This window comes from Caretta caretta, chromosome 1 (genome assembly GCF_965140235.1).
Source record: "Caretta caretta isolate rCarCar2 chromosome 1, rCarCar1.hap1, whole genome shotgun sequence".
NCBI lineage: Eukaryota > Metazoa > Chordata > Testudines > Cheloniidae > Caretta > Caretta caretta.
Genome location: NC_134206.1, coordinates 73,189,921 through 73,215,544, shown reverse-complemented (window position 1 = coordinate 73,215,544; position 25,624 = coordinate 73,189,921).

Below are 25,624 nucleotides of genomic sequence, written 5' to 3'. Positions count from 1 at the left end.
AGAAAAGCTCCAACACCAGGCCAAGGAGAAAATAAAGTTTCCCTGTGGAAGAGAGATGTCCAGGAGGGCATGAAGTTCAACAAGAGAGAAGTGAAATGGCAACTTTTGTGGTGATGTTGGTGAATTCAAAGAAAACCGTGAATCATGGGTGGTGTACCTCAAAAATTTAGAGCCATTGGCAACCTGCAACTCCTTTCTGGATGAATTTCAACCCTGCTGACAGTGATGCGTCCAGGGCATATAAACTGCTGCATGACTTACTGTCTCCAACTGTGCCTGGAACTTCCATGTAGGCAATTACGGAAGCAATGAAAGTATATTTCTCTCCTGTCCCAACAACGATAGCAAAATGATATTGATTCCTTCAGCAACACCAGGAAAGTGGATAGTCAGTAGCAGTTTGTTGCTGTTCTAGGAAAGTTATTAGATCATTGTCACTTTGGACAGACATTGAGTGATGCCCTACATGTCCAGTTTGGCTCTGGATTAAACAATGGTCAGATTTGAAAGAAGTTACTGACTGTATCAGCACTTACATTGAAGAAGGCTGTTGAGGTAGTTATGGCCATGGAAAGCACAGAGAAGGATTTGCTGGAATTTACTGTGAACTGAGATGTTCACCTCCTGAATCAGTGACACCGAGGATGACGGGAGCGCAAGGAATTTCCGTGTGGCTATTCTGCACAAACTCTGCATACTGAGGATTGCTAAGCATGCCAGGTTATTTGCAGAAAGTGCCAGAAGAAAGGACGCATTGCCATGACCTAACACACATTTCAACAGCCAGCAACACAAGTAACCATCCATCCAAGAAGACACCTATGAGGACTGAACCTAAGAAGGGATGGCAGTCAGAAATTCATAATGTGGAATAAGAGGTTCAGTGACATTGATGAAGACCTAGCACTGCACGTGTTATCAGAAGCTGGAGTTCCTAGAAGAATGGTGTCTGAAACTGGAGCTGCCATCTCACTGATTTCTGCATCTAGCTATCACCAGACGTTTTCACAAGTTCCTCTGGAAGAGAACTTCAGAGTTTTGAAGACTTTTACTTAGAAAAGTTAGTCCCAAAAGGGATACTCCAGCTGAAAGTTCAATTAGACAAACAGTCTTGTATGTGACTGAAGGAAAGTATCCACTTTTATTTGTCAGAATTTGGCTTTAGAAGCTAAAGGTGAGATCAAGGAGGTCATGAAAGCATCTCAAAACCTTCAAGAAATACAGGACAGACACTCCAAAGATTTTGAATAGGAACTTGGATAGATGAGCAACATGTCAGCGAGGTTCACTGTTAAGTCTGACAGCCAGTCAAAATATTGCAAGCCCATAGTTTTGTGTTATGCTCTGAAGCCTCTGTTGGAAGCTGATTTGGATTGTTTAGTGAACATTGCTCCCTCTAAGCTGCACACTTGAATCACTCCTGGGCAGCCACCCAATCACACAGCTTAGATGGAACACAGATGGGCACTGCTACTTTCAGCTTATTCTTATACCATCCAGTTCCATTAAAGGATTCATCACAGCAGTGCTGATGGGCTGTCATGTCGACCATGCTCAAACTTCCATCAACTCAAAAAGAACATTTCATCAAAAGTTTATCTCAGTTTGATGGATAGGTTACCCATCACTAGCACAGACATCTAAAAATAGACTTCTAAGGCCAGGGTATGCTTTCTCTTGTGAAGGGAATGATACTCCAAGGCACAGTGTTGGATCATAAGAATCCTCAGATTATGGACTATATGGTGGATAGAAAGCTGGCTAGATCATTGGGCTCAACAGGTAATGATAAATGGCTCCATGTCTAGTTGGCAGCTGGTATCAAGCGGAGTGTCCCAAGGGTCGGTTCTGAGGCTGGTTTTGTTCAATATCTTCATTAATGATCTGGAGGATGGCGTGGATTGCACCCTCAGCAAGTTTGCAGATAATGCTAAACTGGGAGGAGTGATAGATATGCTGGAGGGCAGGGATAGGAAACAGAGGGACCTAGACAAATTAGAGGATTGGGCCAAAAGAAATCTGATGAGGTTCAACAAGGACAAGTGCAGAGTCCTGCACTTAGGACGGAAGAATCCCATGCACTGCTACAGACTAGGGACCGAGCGGCTAGGCAGCAATTCTGCAGAAAAGGACCTATGGGTTACAGTGGATGAGAAGCTGGATATGAGTCAACAATATGCCCTTGTTGCCAAGAAGGCTAACGGCATTTTGGGCTGTGTAAGTAGGGGCATTGCCAGCAGATTGAGGGACGTTATCGTTCCCCTCTATTCGACATTGGTGAGGCCTCATCTGGAGTACGGTGTCTAGTTTTGGGCCCCACACTATAAGAAGGATGTGGAAAAATTGGAAAGAGTCCAGCAGAGGGCAACAAAAATGATTAGGGGACTGGAACACGTGACTTATGAGGAGAGGCTGAGGGAACTGGGATTGTTTAGTCTGCAGAAGAGAAGAATGAGGGGGGATTTGATAGCTGCTTTCAACTACCTGAAACGGGGTTCCAAAGAGGATGTTCTCAGTGGTAGGAGATGACAGAACAAGGAGTAATGGTCTCAAGTTGCAGTGGGGGAGGTTTAGATTGGATATTAGGGAAAACTTTTTCACTAGGAGGGTGGTGAAGTATTGGAATGGGTTACCTAGGGAGGTGGTGGAATCTCTTTCCTTAGAGGTTTTTAAGGTCAGGCTTGACAAAGTCCTGGCTGGGATTATTTAGTTGGGGATTGGTCCTGCTTTGAGCAAGGGGTTGGACTAGACCTCTTGAGGTCCCTTCCAATCCTGATATTCTATGGTTCTGTGATACACAATTTGTGTCAGGTCAACATGAATTATCTGTGAATCAAGATTGCATCATATAGGGAACACGAATGATCATTCCAAAATTACTTTAATCTCATTTTTGGAAGCTGTTGGTCAGTGTACAGATGAAGGCCATAGTCTGGAATTATGTCTGGTGGCTGGGGATCAACAATTGAGAAGAAGGCAAAGTGCTTTACTAGATGTCAGAAAATTCAGCATGGCCCTGGCTCAGCTCTTCTACACCTGTGGTTGTGTCCTCAGACTCCTTAGAAAAGTATTCACATGGACTTTGCCAGGACATTGGAAAGTTGTATGTTTCTGATCATAATGAACACTCATTTAAAATGGGCAGAAGTTTTCAGAATCACTTCTACAACAGCTACCAAGAGTATTGGACATCTTCATACCTTCTTTAGTTGATTACGTGAACCGTTAGAGTTGATAAGAGACCATGGACCTCAGTTCTGTTCAAAATAATTTCAGAGGTTCCTAGCCTCTAATAGAATTCAGAACATATGTTCTACTCTGTACCATCTTGCTACAAACAAACTAGCAGAACGCTTTGTACCAACACTTAAGCATGCCTAAAGAGCTAACAAGTCTATTTTGAGTCATCAGCAGAAATTTCTTGCTTGTTTACAGGAAGAAACCACATGATACTTCCCAAGTCATATGCAACTCTTTTGCTGAAGTGATCTTTGCATACCTGTTGGGACCTGCTATGTCCTGATGTTGCCTCAAGTGTAGCCAAATTCCAAGCTACACAAATTGATCAATATGAGACTTGGCATCATCCTTTTGAAGTATGAGACTTGGTATGGACCTGAAACTATGGTTGTGGAGTGAAATGGGTACCTGGAGAACTTGTGAAATGCACTGGACCTGACCTGTGACATTCATGGTAAAACTATCCAATGTTACTTTCTGGAATGATATATGGACTAGTTGCAGCCATGACAAATACTGGCTTCTGGGAATGTTCCAGTTGGATTTTATGTTCCTTCAATCGAACATCCTCCTTTTACAACTCCAAATTTTGATAACTTGTTGGAAGAAACTTTGGTACCAGATTCAGGAGATTCCATAACAGATTGAGTTGATTCCTGTTGTGGATAATGCCACATGTCATAAATATAAAGGGAAGGGTAACCACCTTTCTGTATAGAGACCTATAAAATCCCTCCTGGCCAGAGGCAAAACCCCTTCATCTGTAAAGGGTTAAGAAGCTAAGATAACCTCACTGGCACCTGATCAAAATTACCAATGAGGAGACAAGATACTTTCAAAGCTGGAGGGGGCGGGGAACAAAGGGTCTGTCTGTCTGTGTGATGCTTTTGTCGGGAGCAGGTCAGGAATGCTCTTCAGAACTTCTGTTAAGTTAGTTAAGTAATCTAGCTAGAAATGGGATAGATTTTCTTTTGTTTAAATGGCTGGTAAATAAGCTGTGCTGAATGGAATGGATATTCCTGTTGTTGTGTCTTTTTGTAACTTAAGGTTTTGCCTAGAGGGATTCTCTATGTTTTGAATCTGATTACCCTGTAAGGTATTTACCATCCTGATTTTACAGAGGTGATTCTTTTACTTTAATTAAAATTCTCCTTTTAAGATCCTGATTGCTTTTTCATTGTTCTTAAGATCCAAGGGTTTGGGTCTGTATTCACCTATGCAAATTGGTGAGGATTTTTATCAAGCCTTCCCCAGGAAAGGGGGTTTAGGGCTTGGGGGGATTTTGGGGGGGGGAAGACATCTCCAAGTGGGCTCTTTCCCTGTTCTTTGTTTAACATGCTTGGTGGTGGCAGCATAGCATTCAAGGACAAGGCAAAGTTTGTACCTTGAGGAAGTTTTTAACCTGAGCTGGTAAGAATAAGCTTAGGGAGTCTTTCATGCAGGTCACCACATCTGTACCCTAGAGTTCAGAGTGGGGAAGGAACCTTGACACCATGCCTGCAGGATAATGCCGCACCAGAATCATCACACTACCCCAAGAGAATTGGAATACAAATGGTGCACCTGAACTTATTAATTGTTTAGTGTGACAATGTTCCTGCTCTACCTTGGTGGGTCTTGCGCTTATTGGCGGATTTGCTTGCTTTGGAGCTTCACGGCAGCCCTCAGCTTGGCCGTTTTTCTGAATTCACAGTCCAGGTCGACTCCTCCTGTGTCTGACTAGGAGCTGGGGAGGATTTGGAGGGAACCCGGGCCCATCCTCTACTCCGGGTTCACGCCCAGGGCCCTGTGCAATGCAGCTGTCTTGAGTGCCTCCTGGAACAGCTGTGCAACAGCTACAACTCCCTGGGCTACTTCCCCATGGCCTCCTCCCAACACCTTCTTGATCATCACCATAGGACCTTTCTCCTGGTGTCTGATAATGTTTGTACACCTCAGTCCTCCAACAGTTCTGCGTTCTCACTCTCAGCTCCTAGTGCCTCTTGCTCCCAGCTCCTCACACACACACCACAAACTGAAGTGAGTTCCTTTTTAAAACCCAGGTGCCCTGATTAGCCTGCCTTAATTGATTCTAGCAGCTTCTTGATTGGCTGCAGGTGTTCTAATCAACCTGTCTTAATTGTCTCCAGAAGGTTCCTGATTGTTCTGGGACCTTCCCTGTTACCTTACCCAGGGAAAAGGGACCTACTTAGCCTGGGGCTAATATATCTGCCTTCTATTAATCTCCTATAGCCATCTGGCCCGACCCTGTCACATATCCCGCCCCTCTGCTCAACACTATGGGGTTGGGCAACTTGGGACGTCAGGCAGTGTACGTGTGACAAGCCATCTGCATTGCCATGGTGGCTTCCAGCCTGGTGTTGTATTGTGAATTGGAAAGGTTGTAGGGACAGGAACCATCTGGTTACCCTTGCATTCTTCTCTTTATTTCGCTGCATCTACTGGAGGGGTGCATGGTCAGTCACAAGGGTGGACCGTCATCCCAGAAGTTAATAACATAGTGTTTCCATGGCCCATTTCACAGCTAGGCCCTCTCTTTCAACCACACCATACTTCAGCTCTCTCGGGAGGAGTTTCCTGCTGAGGTAGAGGATTGGGTGTTTTTCATCTCTGACCATTTGTGATAGGACAGCTCCCAATCCTACTTCACATGCATCTGTTTGTAAAATGAATTCTCTGTTGAAGTCTGGGGCTCTAAGCACGGGGTTACTGCAGAGGGCTGTCTGTAGATCCATGAATGCTTTCTCTGCTGCATCTGTCCACTTCACCATGTCTGGACCCCGGGCTTTTATGAGGTCTGTCAGGGGACTCGCTCTGGTAGCAAGATGGGAAATAAATCGTTGGTAGTACCCCACCACACCCAGAAATGCCCGGACTTGCTTTTTACGATTCGGCCAGGGCCAATTTTGGATAGCCTCTAGTTTGTTTAGTTGGGGCTTGACCATGCCCCTACCTACAATGTAGCCAAGGTATTTAGCCTTGGCTAACCCTATAGCACACTTGTCTGGGTTGGCTGTGAGGCCAATGTATCTTAGCGTGTCCAGAACTGCTTCCACCTTTCCTAAGTGGGTTTCCCAGTCGAGGGTGTGAATAATCACATCATCCAGGTATGCTGCTGCATAACTGGTATGGGGCCGTAGGAGCTTGTCCATAAGACGCTGGCAGGTGCCCCATGCAGTCCAAAAGTAAGAACAGTATATTGAAACAGACCCTCTGGTGTAGAGAATGCCAGCTTTTCTTTTGCATCTTTGGCAAGGGGAATCTGCCAGTATCCCTTTGTTAAATCAAGGGCAGTCAAAAATAGGGCATTGCCCAGGTGGTCAGCTAACTCATCGATACGGGGTATGGGGTGTGCATTGAATTTGGATATCTCATTCAGCCGGCGAAAGTCATTACAAAACCTAGTGGTGCCATCGGGTTTGGGCACCAACACAATCGGGCTTGACCACTGACTGTGGGACACTTCGATGACTCCCAGCTCCAACATCCTTTTTACCTCTCCTTGATCTCCTCCCTTTTTGCTGCTGGGATCCGATATGGCCTTAAAGTTACCTTTGCCCCAGGGTCTGTGATAATGTGATGATATGCTTCAGTGGTCCGGCCTGATTTGGTTGAAAACACATCCTGGTATTGGTTGATCATCTCAGTTACCTCCTTCTTCTGGTTTGGTGTCAGATCAGTGGATATCCTGATCTGCTCCTGCATATTATTTCCCTGGATCAGGGTCTCTTGGGCCACTACATATGCCTCTTGTTGGTGCCAAGGCTTTAAGAGGTTAATGTGATAAATTTGTTCTTGTTCCGGCTTCCTGTCTGCCGCACCTTGTAGGTTACTTCCCCCACGGGTTCAACCACCTCATAGGGCCCCTGCCATTGGGCCAAAAGCTTGCTTTCTGCCGTAGGTACAAACACCATCACCCGATCCCCTGGTTGGAACTATCGGACTTTTGCCTGGCGATTGTAATGTGTTCACTGGGCCTCCTGCGCCTTTTCCAAATGTTCCCATACAATAGGGATGACCCAGGCTATCCGTTCTCGCATCTGCAACACATGTCAATTATATTTCTCCCCTCATTGGGTTCCTCTTCCCAGATTTCTTTTGCAATATCTAGTATGCCACGGGGGTGGCGTCTGTATAGTAATTCAAAGGTGGAAAACCCAGTTGAGGCCTCAGGTACCTTCCGGATTTCAAACATAAGGTAGGGTAGTAGGGTGTCCCAATACTTCCCATCTCGACTTACCACTTTCCTTATCATTGCCTTGAGAATTCAGTTAAACCTTTCTACCAGCCCATCGGTCTGCGGATGATAGACTGAAGTTCTCAGGGTATGTTTATGGAGCAGCGTACACAGCTTCGAAATAAATGGGGTACCTTGGTCTGTTAATATCTCCTTTGGTAGCCCCACTCAGGCAAAGATCCCCACCAACTCTTTTAGCTATCATTTTAGAGGCTGTGTTCCGCAGGGGGACGGCTTCTGGGTAGTGAGTAGCATAATCCAGAATGACAAGTATATATTGGTGGCCCTGGGCTGTCTTCTCCAGGGGTCCCACTAGATCCATGGCTATTCGCTCGAAAGGGACCTTTATGATGGGAAGGGGTACTAAAGGTGGCTTCAAGTGGGGACGGGGACTGTGCGGCTGACACTCCGGGCAGGATGCACAGTACCTCTACACTTCTTCATGTACTCCGGGCCAGAAGAATCGTCGCAGGACCCGTGCCAGGGTCTTCTCTTTTTCTCCCAAATGCCCCCCAAAAAGATGACTATGGGCCAAAGTTAATACAGCATTCTGGTGTTTTTGAGGTACTAGGATCTGCTGTACCTTCTGCCCCTGTACTGGTGCAGAGGCGTCAGGGTGTGGGTCAGACTCGGGTGCTTCTCCCTCCTTGGTGGCCTCCTTTTCAGCTGCTCGGGTCTGCCTACCTACGAGGGTGACCCTCTGGCTTTGGGCCAGTATTCAGGTTCCCAAGGCCTTAGCTGCCCTTCTTTCCCTTTTCGTCTTTCTATGCTGTCTGGGAGTGGAGAACAAATATGGGGATATTTCAGAGAAGGTTGGGGGTGGACAGTCTACTGTGGATGCCTTACTACTTTCAGGGCTTCCCCCTTTCTCCAATTCACCTACTGGGAATAAGTCTCCAAACCCTGGGAAGTCCCTCCCTATGAGCACTGGGTATGGGAGTTTAGGGACTACACCTGCTACTACCTCAGTAGTGTTCCCCTGATCTCGATTTTTACTGGGATGGTGGGGTAATAACCAACTGTCCCATGGACGCATGTTATCCCTGTATGCTTAGCCCACAGCAGCTGACTATGCTTCATGAGCTTCCCCAACACAAGCGTGATAGCACTCCCCGAATCAGTGCTGTGGTCTCTACCCCATTTAGCTTCACTGGTCTAGTGTACATATGTGGGGTTAGTGAGACCTCCACAAGGTTGATTAGGGAGCATGGGTCTGCCCAGTTCACCAGATTACACTGCATAGGTTCCTCGGCATTGGGACACTGTGCAGCTATGTGTCCCCACTCCCCGCAGGCATAACATCTGTATGGGGCCCTAGGCGTTCCCCGGTCTCTTGGCTTGGGTAGTCTAACATCACGATCCTCTTCCCCCTCAGTGCTCCGACTCTTTATGGCTTCTGGTGGGCCTTCAGCCCCCCTCTATTTCTACCTGGGTTCTCCTGGTGGCCCAGTCACCCAAGCTCTAGGGCTTGGTGCTGCTAGTTTAAACTGGGGTGATTCTTCCTTAACTGGTCGGGTCAGCTCCCTTGCCGTCCTTCGCCTTTCTACCAGCGTGACAACCTTGTCATAGGTGGAAGGTTCATTCCGGCTTACCCAGGTGCGAAGGTCTGGTGGTAGTCTTCTCATGTACTGGTCAATGACCAGAACCTTTAGTATCTCCTCCGGACTCCAGGACTCAGTTCGTAACCGCTTTCATGCGAGATGGATGAGGTCATATAATTGGGACCGTGAGGTTTTGTTTTCCTGGTCCCTCCACTCATGATACCGCTGGGCCCGCACTGCGGTCGTTACCCCAGATCTGGGCAGGATCTCTGCTTTCAGATGGGGGTAGTCTGCCGTAGCCTCTTCAGGCAAATCATAGTAGGCCTTCTGGGCCTCCCCACACAGGAATGGAGTGAGGATGCCAGACCACTGTTCTCGGGACCAAGCCTCCTGCAGGGCTGTCCTCTCAAAGGCCAGGAGGTATGCCTCTACATCATCCTCCCGCGTCATTTTCTGTAGCCAATTGCTGGCCCACATGATCAGAGTCCCATTGTGGCCACGGTTCAGCTCTGTAAGGGCCTTTACCTGGTTTACCAGTTCCCACAATATAGCCTGGTCTTGAGTAGCCTGGTCCATCAGCAGGTGATTAGTCTCTTGCTGCAGCCGCACTGCCTCCTGTTGGGCAGCTGCCTGGACACGGGTAGCCTCCTGCTGGGCAGCCGTGGCTTGTATCAGTGCCCACACTACCTCCTCCATTGTGGTGAAAAAAAATAAAAATAAACCCTCTCCTTTTTTTTTCCCCAAATACCATCCTTCTTCCACCATGTTGTGTACACCAGATCCCACTTCTGACACCAGTTGTGACAAAGTTTCTGCTCTACCTTGGTGGGTCTTGCGCTTATTGGCGGATTTGCTCGCCTTGGAGCTTCACGGCAGCCCTCAGCTTGGCCGTTTTTCTGAATTCACAGTCCAGATCAACTCCTCCTGCGTCTGACTAGGAGCTGGGGAGGATTTGGGGGGAACCCGGGCCCACCCTCTACTCCGGGTTCACGCCCAGGGCCCTGTGCAATGCAGCTGTCTAGAGTGCCTCCTGGAACAGCTGTGCAACAGCTACAACTCCCTGGGCTACTTCCCCATGGCCTCCTCCCAGCATCTTCTTTATCCTCACCATAGGACCTTCCTCCTGGTGTCTGACAATGCTTGTACACCTCGTCCTCCAACAGTCCACGTTCTCACTCTCAGCTCCTAGTGCCTCTTGCCCCCAGCCCCTCACACGCACACCACAAACTGAAGTGAGTTCCTTTTTAAAACCCAGGTGCCCTGATTAGCCTGCCTTAATTGATACTAGCTGCAGGTGTTCTAATCATCCTGTCTTAATTATCTTCAGAAGGTTCCTGATTGTTCTGGGACCTTCCCTGTTACCTTACCCAGGGAAAAGGGACCTATTTAGCCTGCGCTCCTGCTGCTGCCCTCTGGCCTGGGCTTTCCTTGCTGTTTGCCCCTGCTTTCGGCTTCCCCCCAACCGGGCCAGATGCTCCCCCGCCTTTCTTTTCTTTTTGTTATTTTTTTTCTTTCTCTGCTGTTGCTAAAGTGCTGGCCAGTTAGCCCCCACTCGCCCGCCCTCGGACGCTGTTGCTGCTCCAGCTGAAACCCCGCGCCGAGAGAGAGGGGGGCTGCCAGCCTGCTTCCCTGGAGCGGGGGAGTGGAAGGACCTAGACCCAGCCGCTTGCTGTTTGTCTGCGGACCCGTCTCCGATCGAGAGGACTCTTATCACTTGCTCCAGCATTTCTGGAATGCAAAAAAGAAAACCTGGAACAGACAGAGAAAAAGCCATTCACCGGAGGAACACTGCCCGGGGAATCTACAAATTGCCGTGGAGGGGGCCTAAGACTGAGTAACTTTCAAACTGTGCTCTCATGTGGGGGGAGGCATTGACTGTGTCTTAACTGTGTTTGTAGGGACACAGGGGGTGTGGCACGGAGCTGCCCCCCGATCCATCTGTGTCCTCCCAACCCCCACACTATGATTTTCACCCCCTCACTCCACCATCTTTGCTGGCTGTCTAACATCTGCCTCTGGACTCAGCTGCTTACCCTGATTCCACCGCGTGGGCCAGAAACACCAGCCAACCAAACAGGACTCTCTGGACAAGAGTACGGTGGTTCATGTGCCCCCCCACGAATTGTCCACCCCACAACTTGTCCCTTTCTACCTGATCCCAGCTCCTGTTTATCACCTGCCACCGCCCCTCTGGGGCATCGGCAATGGAGGGCACCGGGGTGGCCTCCACCGCTGCCATGCCTCTCGCCTCCCCAGACTCAAGGGAAGCACCCGCAGCCGGCGGGAAAGGCCAGTGCAAGAAGAAGGGGAAGGGCCCCGCTAAAACCACCAGGCCCTCCATGGCAGAGGCCACCCCCACTGCTGCAGCCCCACCACCGACCATGGCGTCCTCCCCCTCTGCCCCTTCCACCAGCTCTGCGGATGTCCCTCCCTCAGCCCCCAGGACATATGCCCGGGCGGCGGCAGCCCCCCCCGCCTGCCACCTTGTCATCTCTCCCGCCCACCGCCCCCGCCACCATCAATAGCAGCCAGGGCCCCTTTCCCACCATGACAAGGAAGCACGGTGTTTGATGCCTGCTGGTGCCCACCTCACCCCACGTGGAGACCTACGTGCGGGCGTTGGCAAGGGTGGTGGGGCCCTCGGTCATTGTGGCTACCTCCAAAATGTACGGAAAGGTTGTTTTCTTCTTAGCATCGGAGGCTGCCACCCAGGAAGCGGTGGAGAGGGGCCTGGCGGTGGGGGGGGGGGTTGTTTGTCCCCCAAGAGCCGCTAGAGGACCTGGGCGTCCACCTGGTCCTGACCTCTGTCTCTCCTTTTCTCCCCAATGCTGCCCTTGCTACCCGCCCTTTCCACCCTGGGGAAACCTGTTTCTGTTATCAGCCCTCTCCCGTTGGGCCGCAAGGACCCCACCGTCCATCACATTTTTTCCTTCCGCAGGCAAGTGCAACTTTTACTGCCGTCGGCAGTGTGTGACGGAGTGGCACTTGAAGGGTCCTTCCTAGTCCCCCACCAGGGGGCCCGTTACTGTGTGTACTTTTCCACGGGGGAAGCCCGGTGCTATTTCTGCCGGGCATCGGGTATGTCCGGAGGGACTGCCCCTTAGCCTGGCAAGGAGGGGCACCTGGGATCCCCGAGACCTGGCAGAACATCGGCCCCATCATTGCCGACGCCCCTGGCCGCCCGGTACCTGAACCGCCCCCCTCCTCTTTGGACCACTGCTACTCCCACTCAGGCCCAAGGGGCACCTGCCCTACAACGCCCAGACGAGAGGGAGAGCCCCACCCTTGCTGCTGACAATCTAGCGGGCCCTATAGAGGAGGGTATGGCAGAGATACCAGCAGGCATGGGAGAGAGCCTGCCCCAGGGAGAATCCTCCCTCCCTTATGCTGCCCCACCATTCCCCCCGCAAGTCCCTGAGCCATCGCCTTTACCCCCTGACACGACCCCTGCTAAGCAGCCACCAGATGATGTCATGGAGGGCTGGGCCCTAGTCCAGGGGAAGCGAGGCAAGCGGAAGGCTCGAGTCCCGCCTCATCTACCTGAGATGGAGGTCCCCCGGAAGACCAGGAAGGGGGGCACCGATGCCGAACCTTCCGCTCTGTCCACGAGTGCGTCCCATCCACCGGTGCCAGCCAGAAAAGACGTGGCAGCACTGGAGGGTAGTGTCTCCCCTCCACGGGAGACTCTCCCCTCCGAGACCCTCGAGGAAGCCCCTTCTGTCCTGACGCTACCCGAAGCCCCCGTGAACCCTGAGGCAGCCGTCATGGCGGGTGCTGGCGGGGAGAACCCCGGGGCAGCGGAAAGTGTCCTCTCCTCCATGTTCGAGGAGATTGAGGCCTTAGATCTGACCCTGGTCACCCAGGGGGAGGATGACCTTTTCCCAGAAAATCTCGATCTGGATGACCTCACTCCACCCCTCTATTCCCCATGCTCCCTCCCCATAATTGCTGCTTCCGCTCCCACCTCCGAGGAGCCCCAGGACTCCTCCACTGACCTGGCCGCTGATGGTACCCCGCTGACGACCACCGAGCCTGCTCAGGTGACAGCCGGTGCCACGTGGCCAGGACACAAGTCGCCAGGGGCATCCCCCGTTGGTGCGGAGCAATTGACTTCATTCCCGGACGGGGGCCTACAGAAGATAATCCACCTCCTGATGCTGTGGCCGCTAAATCCACCACAAAGCACGCGCCCAGTGTCATTGAGAGCTCCCTCCCCACCCCCTTAACCCTTGAGCCTGATCGGGAGGTGCCACCATCCAGCTGCTTGCCTCCCAAAACCCATAACCTCGCCTCTGCCCCTGCCCCTACCCCTATCCAATTTATCTCCTGCAATGTCATTGCCGCCACCGGGGCTGTCTCTTTCCCTTTCCCAACTGATGACCCCCAGGGAGCAGCCTTTGTGTTCTCCTGCCCCGACCCAGTAGGAGCTGCTATTTCCCCTCCACCGCCCCCTATTGCCCCAGAGCTTGAGGTGGGCCTAGAAGCTCCAGCCCATCAGGCACCCTGTCGGGGGTCCGCACCCTGCTTGTCCATTTTAGTGGACCACAGGTCTGTACCAAGGGCCCCGCCAGGGAACAACCGGGAAACCGTAACCCCACCCCCACATGAGCTGCGAGGAGAGCTGCGGAAGTTTTTAGAGGATGTCCATGGCTCCCACAACAAAGTACAACTTGCTCTTCAGTGATGGGGGGACTTTTCTCAAATCCTCCGGGCCACAAGGGCCCTCATGGGGGAAGATAAAGGGACAGGGAAGCAGGATGCTGTGACCTACTGGCAGGTCTGCGTCTTTCATGAACAATTACTCACCTACGGGATGGGTCATGGACTGCTGCGCAGCCCGCTGGGAGATGCGAACGTCCCTGCCAGTGAGGACCCCCACGACCCTCCCCATGACATCTCTCACCATCGCAACGTTGAACACCCGGAGTTGTCGGATGGCTCTCCGCAGGTCCCAGGTGCTCTCCTTCCTTCGGGAGGGAGGGTACTCTGGTTTTCCTGCAGGAGACCCATATGGACCCAACCGCCAAAGACAGTTGATGGCTGGAGTGGGGGGACAGGGTCTACTTTAGCCATGCCACGGTTTGACAGGCTGGAGTGGCGAGCCTGTTCTCCCCCGACCTACGACCGAGGTGCTAGGGGTCGCTGAGGCCGTGCCGGGTCGCCTGCTGCATCTCCAGGTCCGTATGGAGGGGCTCGTGATTAACCTCGTTAATGTCTATGCCCCGACATTGGGCCCGGAGTGGCTGCAATTCTACCAGCGGGCATCTGCCTTCCTCGGCACCTTAGATTCTCACGAGTGCCTGGTCCTTGGAGGGGACTTTGATACCACACTCGAGGAACAGGACCACTCGGGGACCGAGCAGAGTCTGGCCGCCACGGACACCCTCCAGGAGATAGTTGAACATCACTCCCTAGTGGACATCTGGCGCGACCACCACCCGGATGACACTTCCACCTTCACCTTTGTACGGGTAGAAGCCCATCGGTCGAGCCACTCCCGGTTGGACCATATTTATTTATCATGCTTCCATCTCTCACGAGCCCACTCCTCCAGCATTTGGCTGGCCCCATTTTCTGACCATCACCTAGCCACCGTGACAGCCACCCTCTGTGCGGAGAGGCCGGGGCCGGCCTACTGGCATTTTAACAACAGCCTGTTGGAGGATGAGGGCTTCGTGACGTCCTTCCGGGAATTCTGGCTGGCCTGGAGAGGGCAGCGGCGTGCCTTTCCCTTGGCGCGGCAATGGTGGGACCTGGGGAAGGTGCGCCCCAGGCTTTTCTGCCGCGACTACACCCGGGGCACCAGCTGACGGAGACATGCAGTGATAGAGCAGTTGGAACGGGAGGTCTTAGAGCTGGAGAGGCGTCTAGCCGCCAGCCCCGAGGACCCGCTCCTCTGCAGAGCGTGCTGGGAGAAGTGGGAGAAGCTCCGGGCCCTCGAGGACCCTCAGGCCCGGGGCGCCTTTGTTCGATCCCGCATCCGCCTCCTTCGGGAGATGGATCGCGGCTCCCGCTTCTTCTATGCCCTGGAGAAAATGAAGGGGGCCAAGAAACACGTCACCTGCCTCCTGGCAGAAGACGGCACCCCCCCTCATGGAACCGGTGGAGATGTGCAGGAGGGCCCGAGCCTTCTCATAGAATCATAGAATATCAGGGTTGGAAGGGACCTCAGGAGGTCATCTATTCCAACGCCCTGCTCAAAGCAGGACCGATCCCCAACTAAATCATCCCAGCCAGGGCTTTGTCAAGCCTGACCTTAAAAACTTCTAAGGAAGGAGATTCTACCACCTCCCTAGGTAATGCATTCCAGTGTTTCACCACCCTCCTAGTGGAAAAAGTTTTTCCTACCTAAATCTCCCCCACTGCAACTTGAGACCATTACTCCTTGTTCTGTCATCTGCTACCACTGAGAACAGTGTAGAGCCATCCTCTTTGGAACCCCCTTTCAGGTAGTTGAAAGCAGCTATCAAATACCCCCTCATTCTTCTCTTCTGAAGACTAAACATCACCAGTTCCCTCAGCTTCTCCTCATAAGTCATGTGTTCCAGTCCCCTAATCATTTTTGTTGCCCTCCGCTGGACTCTTTCCAATTTTTCCACATCCTTCTTGTAGTGTGGGGCCCAAAACTGGACACAGTACTCCAGATGAGGCCTCACCAATGTCGAATAGAGGGGAACAGTCATGTCCCTCGATCTGCTGGCAAAGCCCCTACTTATACATCCCAAAATGCCATTGGTCTTCTTGGCAACAAGGGCACACTGTTGACTCATATCCAACTTCTCATCCACTGTAACCCCTAGGTCCTTTTCTGCAGAACTGCTGCCGAGCCATTCGGTCCCTAGTCTGTAGCGGTGCATTGGATTCTTCCGTCCTAAGTGCATGACTCTACACTTATCCTTGTTGAACCTCATCAGATTTCTTTTGGCCCAATCCTCCAATTTGTCTAGGTCCCTCTGTATCCTATCCCTACCCTCCAGTGTATCTACCACTCCTCCCAGTTTAGTGTCATCTGCAAACTTGCTGAGGGTGCAATCCACACCATCCTCCAGATCATTTATGAAGATATTGAACAAAACCGGCCCCAGGACCGACCCCTGGGGCACTCCACTTGATACCGGCTGCCAACTAGACATGGAGCCATTGGTCACTACCCGTTGAGCCTGACAATCTAGCCAACTTTCTACCCACCTTATAGTGCATTCATCCAGCCCATACTTCTTTAACTTGCTGGCAAGAATACTGTGGGAGACCATGTCAAAAGCTTTGCTAAAGTCAAGAAACAATACATCCACTGCTTTCCCTTCATCCACAGAACCAGTAATCTCATCATAGAAGGCAATTAGATTAGTCAGGCATGACCTTCCCTTGGTGAATCCATGCTGACTGTTCCTGATCACTTTCTTCTCGTGTAAGTTCTTCAGGATTGATTCCTTGAGGACCTGCTCCATGATTTTTCCAGGGACTGAGGTGAGGCTGATTGGCCTGTAGTTCCCAGGATTCTCCTTCTTCCCTTTTTTAAAGATGGGCACTACATAAGCCTTTTTCCAGTCATCTGGGACCTCCCCTGATCGCCATGAGTTTTCAAAGATAATGGCCAATGGCTCTGCAATCACATCCGCCAACTCCTTTAGCACGCTCGGATGCAACGCATCTGGCCCCATGGACTTGTGCTCGTCCAGCTTTTCTAAATAGTCCCGAACCACTTCTTTCTCCACAGAGGGCTGGTCACCTTCTCCTCATGCTGTGCTGCCCAGTGCAGTAGTCTGGGAGCTGACCTTGTTAGTGAAGACAGAGGCAAAAAAAGCATTGAGTACATTAGCTTTTTCCACATCCTCTGTCACTAGGTTGCCACCCTCATTCAGGAAGGGGCCCACACTTTCCTTGACTTTCTTCTTGTTGCTAACATACCTGAAGAAACCCTTCTTGTTACTCTTAACATCTCTTGCTAGCTGCAACTCCAGGTATGATTTGGTCTTCTTGATTTCACTCCTGCAAGCCCGAGCAATATTTTTATATTCATCCCTGGTCATTTGTTCAATCTTCCACTTCTTGTAAGCTTCTTTTTTTGTATTTAAGAGCAGCAAGGATTTCACTGTTAAGCCAAGCTGGTCGCCTGCCATATTTACTATTCTTTCTGCACATCGGGATGGTTTGTCTACGCAAGTCTTTTCTCCCCGGATCCGACCGATCCTGGCACTTGCAGAGTGCTTTGTCAGGAGCGCCCTACGGTCAGCGGGAGCGACCGAGACGGGCTAGAGTTGCCTCTTACTCTGGCCGAGTTCTTGGAAGCCCTCCGTCGTATGCCCACTAATAAGTCTCCAGGCATGGACGGGCTGACCGTGGAGTTCTACCGCGTGTTTTGGGACATCCTCAGCCCAGACCTAGTCACCGTCTGGGCCCAGTCTCTGCAGAGCAGGGTCCTCCCTCTTTCGTGCAGGCGAGCTGTGCTCGCCTTACGGCCGAAGAAGGGGGACCTCCGCGATTTACGAAATTGGCCTCCCGTCTCACTCCTCAGCACGGACTACAAAATCGTAGAGAAAGCAATCTCACTGCGGCTAGGGGCTGTGCTGGCGGGCGTGATCCACGCAGACCAGACCTACACCGTCCCGGACCGCAGTATCTTTGATAACCTATTTGTGGTTCGGGAATTTTGGAACTGTCGTTCACCCTTCTGTCCCTAGATCAGGAGAAGGCTTTTGATAGGGTGGACCACGGGTACCTCCTGAGCACTCTGCGGGCGTTTGGCTTTGGACCCCAATTTGTGGGTTTTCTCCGGGTACTGTACGCTTCCGCAGAGTGTCTGGTTAAGCTCAACTGGACCCTGACCGAACCGGTCAACTTCGGGCGAGGAGTACGGCAGGGGTGCCCCCTCTCGGGCCAGCTGTATGCTCTGGCGATCGAGCCCTTCCTCTGTCTCCTCCGCAGGAGGTTGGCACGGTTGGTGCTGCGAGAGCTGGAGCTGTGGCTGGTCCTGTAGGCGTATGCTGATGACGTGCTCCTCGTGATCCAGGACCCGGGTGACTTGGCGTGGGCGGAGGCTTGCCAGGCCATCTATTCGGCAGCCTCCTCTGCACGGGTCAACTGGGTCAAGAGCTCTGGCTTGGAGGTAGGAGACTGGTGGCAGGCGTGCTCCCTCCCACCCACGCTTCAGAACGTCTGGTGGAGTGCGGGTCCGCTGCTCTACCTCGGCGTTTACCTTTCTGCCACGCATCCCTCTCCACCGGAGAACTGGGAAAACTTAGAGGGCAGGGTGATAGAGTGGCTCCGGAAATGGACAGGACTACTTCGATGTCTCTCCCTCCGAGGGAGAGCATTGGTGCTTAATCAACTAGTCCTGTCCATGCTTTGGTACCGGCTCAACACCCTGGTCCCGGCCCCGGGCTTCCTGACCAACATTTGGACATCGATTCTGGGGTTCTTTTGGTCAGGAATGCACTGGGCCCCTGTAGGGGTTCTTCATCTACCCCTGAAGGAAGGAGAACAGGGCCTGAAGTGTCTGCACACTCAGGTCTGTGTCTTCCTCCTCCAAGCCCTACAGAGGCTCCTTCATGGTTCAGGCAGTTCGGCGTGGAGCATACTGGCGCACGCCATCCTGCGCCACATCCGAGGGCTCAGATATGACTGGCAGCTCTTTTATCTCTGTCCGGGAGGTCTTCTGCAAGACCTCTCTGAGCTGCCGGTCTTCTACCAGGACCTCCTCCGGATTTGGAAACTGTTTTTAATGACCAGGTCCGTGGCGGCCACCGAGGGGGCAGATCTCCTCGCGGAGTCCCTGCTACACAACCCCCAAGTGCAGTGTGCAGGTGGCAGAGTCCCGCTCAGTGCGCCAGACCTTGATCCTGGCAGAAGTCACGAGAGTCGGAGACCTCCTGGACTACGACCGGGGAGACTGGCTGGATCCCCTGACGCTCGCTCGGCGCATGGGGCTCTCCAGACCTCTTACCCCCGGCGCATACTTCAGGAGGCGAAGATCGCTTTGCCGCCTGCTGCTCGAGCTTACCTCGACCGGGTCCTGCGCGAGGGCACGCCCCGCCCACCCGCTACCCCAGGCCTGCCAGACCTTTTAATTGGACCCCTGCCCCGTAGACCCAATCAACCCTCTCCCCTCTTTACGGCGAGCCGGCTGCATGAACTGCAGCCGGTATGCTTCCAAACCGCGCCAAGGAAACATCTATACATGCTCGTGCTCCACACCCTTCACGCCCTCACCCTAGTGTCCCACCCCAACACAAAGTGGCGAGACCTTCTGCCACCTTTGGAGGGTGAGCAGCCCCGGTGGGCCAGCCTATATTCCACCTTGGTTCCAAGGCCCGTCGGGGACATAAGTTGGCGGCTCCTTCACGGAGCTGCGAGCACAGGCACATACTTGGCGCGGTTCAACCCCATCCCAGATACTTGTCCCTTTTGCGGTGTGAGGGAAACCCTGGCGCACGTATATTTGGAGTGTGCTAGGCTGCAGCCCCTGTTCTGGTGCCTCACAAACCTTTTATTATGTTTTTGGTTGCATTTTTCCCCTCACCTTTTAATTTATGCACTCCCCGTCCATGGCCTCACAAAGTCGCGGGATCTCCTAGTTAACCTCCTCCTGGCCCTGGCTAAAACAGCCATCTATAAAACCAGAGAGAGGAGGTTGGCCGATGGAGTTTCCTGTGACTGTGGGGCCATTTTCCAATCCTTGGTCCATTCACGTATCTGGGTGGAGTTCCTCTGGGTGGCGTCCACCGACTCCCTTGATTCTTTTGAGGAGCGGTGGGCACTGTCCAAGGCTCTCTGCTCAGTGTCCCCGTCCGACTCCCTTTGTTTTGACTGGGGGAGAGAGTAAGGGACCCCAGCCCCAGCCATTGCTGCTGCGGACACCAGCACCTTAGAGGGGTCCTTTCACATGTGGGTGCACGTGCCCCCCCCCCTCGGGTTGTCCACCCCACAGCCTGCCCCTTTTGTTGGGTGCTTTCAGAGGAAGGAATTGTTGGTGACACTCGGGCGTGGCGCCAGGTAACTCGAGGGGGTGGCAGACCTTGAGAGTCGATGAAGCCCCCTACCTCTGGATCACCAGGTAACTCGGAAGGGTGGAAGACCATGAGAGTCGAGGAAGTCCACCGCTCTGGGCCCAAGAAAGCTTGAACACTTCCCTCCCCTGAAGCTAATGAGAAAACAATTGTGATTGGTTGCTGTGTTACACATTGCATATGCTGTTGTTTTGTTTTGTAAGTGTGTTATGCAAATAAAAAAAAATACTATTTTTGCTAAAAAAAAATTACTCTCCTATAGCCATCTGACCCAACTCTGTCACATTAGCTAGTGAGTTGTTATTCCGGGGAAGAATAATCTTTTGCAATTTGAAAGTATGTAGTAGTCCACCCACAACTTTTAGTTAGGTCTTATATAGTGTTTTATGTTGGCCATGTAAATGATAATGTATATATATTTGGGAAGTATTTTAAAGTAGGGTGGAGGAACATGATGTTCTGCCCCTTTAAATGGCTGGGCACTTTGTACTCAAAGCAGAGCCACCTTGTTCTTGTTGTTGCCTGAACAATAGAGTACTACAGCAGATAGACAGGGCAGAGGAGATTTAAGCACAGCTATCTCCTTCACTGCTGGGTCCAAGTAACATGGCTCTCTCCACTTCAATTGGACTGCTCGTTGTGAGCTCTTAAATAGGGAATCATTGCTACAGGACAGTGCTGCAGTTAGCTGAAACACTCCCCACTCCTAGGCAGGGTCTTCACACTGAGCTTTCTGTGCATGTATCTTAAGGGCATGGTCTGACCCTAGGTTGTTTTTACCCTATTCATACAGTTCTCAAAGCATACTAACCACTTTGCAGAATACATTAAAAATACAGTCCCTCTCCCAATCAGCATGCAATCTCCTTTTAGATAGTACACAATAAGATGAAAAGTAAAAAGTAATGAAAAAATAGGGGTACTGGGAAAAAGTGAGAAGAGAGAGATTATGCTAATAAAAGTACACAGATACTTAGAGTCCTATCTGAAAGCAGTTAAATAGTGGTTAAGCTTATTCTACTGGGCTAGTCAGGGTAGCTTCTAATATTTTATAATGAGACAATTTAAAAGATTCTTGCCTAGCCAAAAGATTGTGGATGCACATTAAGGGACACAAAAGGAGACTACAGCAGGATACCAATGAGAAATACAACTTGTCAGCACTATTAGCTCACTTTAATTTCTGTATAAGACATGATACAGCTGCAATTTTTGCTGCATTGCATCAGGGTGATCTCTAATTTAAAAGGCACAGCAAAATATCTGAAAAGACTTTCCCAGGCAATACCATGCATAGAATGGGATGACATTAAAGCTGAGTTGTTGGGGTCAGTGGGAATTTGCAGTTGGTATTCAGTAAACAATATTCAATACCACACGGCTGAATCTTGGTTGCCTGAGATGCTTCATATAATGGCCATTTTTGACTGGCAGAATGTAGTGAGCATAATTGTTTTTGAGGAAGAAAGAGAAAAAAAACTATACTTCAGAGTGTTTACTTAGAAATTGAAAAAGCTAATTAGAGTGGGTAAGTAAAAAGTCTTAATTAGTTAATATTTGTTCAATACAAAAGTGCTGCTAAGAATTAATGCAGTGTACTCCATTCAAATTGCATGCACAGTGGCCAGGATTTTTCACCTTTGCTGAGGAGTGCTACTCACAAGCCTCGGAGGCAAAGGGACAAAGGTGGCTTTAAGTTACCTTTGTGACCAACGGATCATGAGACTGTCTGGGCACTGGTCTGGGACCTGGTGTATATTTTAGCACCTTGAGGGCTACTGCAATCTATGTTTGCTGCCAACAACATTCAGGAGGTGATACAGTAGTGGAGAGCAAAGAAGCCCTGGCCATACCCTCATTCCCCTGTCCACTTTATCTACATAGACAGCCTGGAACAGAGTAGGAGGTACTATGGTAATCTGCTTTGAAATGATGTAAAGCTGGACTAATATACTTGTGCATTAGACCCAGTATTGGAAAATCTGACTATTAATAGCTAGATTGTGCCTATTTTAAACAACCCAGAATAGAGGCAATATAAGTCACCTTTAAAAAAATGTTTTTAGGCATTCTCCTTTCCCTGCACAACTTAAAAACAAGGCGGCTTATAATAGGTTTTTTAATAGCAATTAAATAAAAATTTGTCCCCTAGGACACTTAGCCGTCATCATAAAGAAGGTGATAAACTGCAGTTCTTTATCCGCAGGAAGCACTATAGAAGTTGACAGTACAATAAAGCAAGTGGAACAAAGAAAGAGGAGCTGATGATGAAGAAGGAGCCAGAAGATCTGAGGTGTGAGGTGATGTGTTTTCAGGATTACCATATGTCAGGGTTTTCCAGGACATTGACTCCTTTTTGAGTCTCCATCCTTTGTCTTGGCAGATTTCTCAAATAAGAGGAAATGTCCTGGATTTTTGCAGAGCAGATGCTGCAGCTCAGAAAGAGCTCTGATTGATCCGCTTCCTGATTGGTCCCTCCTCTGCATCGGCAGTGGCTTGGTCCATTCCCCTGCAGTCACAGCTGCTGGATCCTGCCCACCTATGCCCTGGCTCCCAGCCTTGGAGAGGGGGTCCCACAGGGAAGTGCTGACTGGCAACTGTCATCATGCCCTGGGCTTGTGCCAGCCACCCTGCCTCCATGACAGGGAGTGAGAGTGTTCTCCACCTCCAGTGAGTACCCCCACCAACTCCCCCTCTCCAGTTCCCATTCCCTTCCCCCCAGTCCCGCACCCCTGTCAGTGTCTTTTTTTTGGGAACCTGAAATATGGTAACACTGTAATTTGGAGCTCATAAATCTAATGTTGGACTTGGTTCCATGATTCAGACATGCTCTTCATTTCTGTGCCGTTGCATCTCAATTAGATGATGCATGCGGAAACCTGAAGCTAAGTCTAATTTAAACTTGTAAAAACTTCATTTTCTGAAATCTCTGTGAACTTTAATTTGAGTTTTAGGTAGTACATAAATAGCACTAACTAGTTGAATTTCAGCTGGATAGCTACTTATTTATTTATTGCTCTTTCATTTCTGTTGCACTGTTTTTCTAGCATTGGATTTTAAGCTACTGTCAACTAGAACAAACAATTATGCAAATGAAAAATTAGATCTTTCAACACTTCAGAAAAGCTGCCACACATTTAATTGCTACAAGTAACCACAAAGAATCAGTTAATTCTGGAATAGTTCAGCATCTGCTAACAAATTGAGAGAAGAAGCTGAATTTATTGTAAATCTGTAAATACACTAACTTGGCAGGTGGTATTTTTATGGAGCAGAGAGTGAGACAGAAACAAACTCTTAATTTTCATGGGCAGGGACTTTGTTTTGCAACATGTAAAGGAAATCTTATAACCTTTCTGTTTTTATATAGTTTCTTCAGCTTTTATCACTTCATTGGAATGTATGCAGTTTGGTGCTACACAAGGAATCTATGCTGCATTTTCTATCTCTATTATTCAGACATTGTATTTTCTGCATATTGTAGAAAATATTAGGCAGTTTATTTCCCAGGGAGATTTTCAGTGTCACAGCTTTAGGAGAGCCTGAGCAAGGGATCTTAGGCAAGACCACTGCTCTCTGCAAAGTTCAGGTTGTGTTGTAAGGAACAGTATGTAAAACCTTAGCTTGGAAATATCTGTATTTGCACAGTTGTCAGATGTGATGATGTTGCTTAGTGGGAAGTATGCAAATAGTTGAGAGAGGTGACTATAGCAAGGATTTTCAGGATCAGCTGACAACTAAAGAGTCTATTTATAAGAATAAGGTTTCATTTGCAGATTCCCAATTTGTCTTCATCTTTGGTGAAAGGTAGTCTAAGTAGGAACCACTATATCTTCAAGTTTCAGATCACATTTCAAAATCTTCTCAAATTAATAAAAATCCCAAATTATTAGAATAGCTTTAGAAACAAATATAATCTATCTGATCTAGCAAAGTATTTAAATGTGTGTAACCTTAAATGTGTAATGAGAGGTTTCAGAGTAGCAGCCGTGTTAGTCTGTATTCGCAAAAAGAAAAGGAGTACTTGTGGCACCTTAGAGACTAACAAATTTATTTGAGTATAAGCTTTCGTGAGCTACAGCTCACTTCATTGCTCAAATAAATTTGTTAGTCTCTTAGGTGCCACAAGTACTCCTTTTCTTCTTAAATGTGTAAGTAAACCTATTGAAAAACATACATAGCTGTTTTCCCAAATATTATAAATTCATTATGAAACTAGTAACCATAGCTGGATGCTTAGTATATACAGTATGATTTAGCAACAGTGATTCAATTTTTATGTCCTGCTATGCTGCAGACACACATTTGCTTCCCAAATTTAACTTCTCCCCTTCTCCTCTCATCAAGCCATGAAGAAACAGCTTACTCATTACATGAGGGTCTTCTGCCTTTCATTTCTCTACAGAAATTACGATAGGTTGGTTTCAGTACGGTGTTGAAGAGCTCTGAATGGATTCTAAGATACACCTCATTATTCAGATGCACATTGGGACTTAGTGGGAGGAAAGTTTTTAGAAGGAAAGCATTCTGCTCATTCTTAGGACCCCAAAAAGGCTTTAGCCAGAAAAAATGCTGATGGGCCTCACTGAAGAAATACCAGAGACCAAACTATCAACTATTATCCTATACATTTGTCAGTTTAGGGTATTGGTCTTCATTTGGCTGAGACACTCCTTGAGTGCACTCCACACCACATAGCTACTGTACCAACGGTGGGCAAACTACGGCCCGTGGCCCACATCTGGCCCACGGGACCGTCCTGCCCAGCCCCTAAGCTCCTGGCCGGAGAGGCTAGCACCCGGCCCCTCCCCTGCTGTCCGCCCTCTCCCACAGCCTCAGTGCGAGGCACCGCCAGCTTTCTGGCCCACCGCTCCTGCAGGGCAGTGCTGTGGCAGCGTGGCTGGCTCCGGCCAGGCAGTGGGGCTTTGCTGCTCTGAGCAGCATGGTGGGGGGGGGGGGGGCGTTGGATCGGGGCAAGAAATCCCGGGGGGCACTCAGAGGACAGGGAGCAGGGGGCGGTTGGATGCGGTGGAGGTTCTGGGTGGGGTGGGGGGCAGCCATCAGGGGACAGGGAACACGGGGCATTGGATAGGCATGGGAATCCTGGGGAGGCGGGGGCTGTCAGGAGGTGGGGTTGTGGATAGGGGTCAGGGCAATGAGGGGACAGGGAGCAGGGAGGCTTGAATAGGCGTGGGAGTCTTGTGGGGGCCTGTCTGGGAGCGGCGGTGTGGATAGGTGTCAGGGCAGTCAGGGGACAGGGAGCAGGGGGGGTTGGATGGAGGTGGGGTCCCAGGGAGAGGTTAGGGGCCAGGGTCCCTGGAGGGGGCAGTTGGGGACAAGGAATGTTGGAGGGTTGGGGATTCTGAGGAGGGCACAAAGTGGGGGGGGGGTCAGGCTGTTTGGGGAGGCACAGCCTTTCTTACCTGGCCCTCCATACAGTTTCACAACACCGATGTGGCCTTCGGGCCAAAAAGTTTGCCCACCCCTGTACTATACCATGAAAAATTGCAAGCCTCTGGCTTTCTTTTGCTAATTAATGCTCTGAGTACATTTCATAACTTGTTAGATCTCTGCCTATTTAAACACAGTAAAATGGAGAA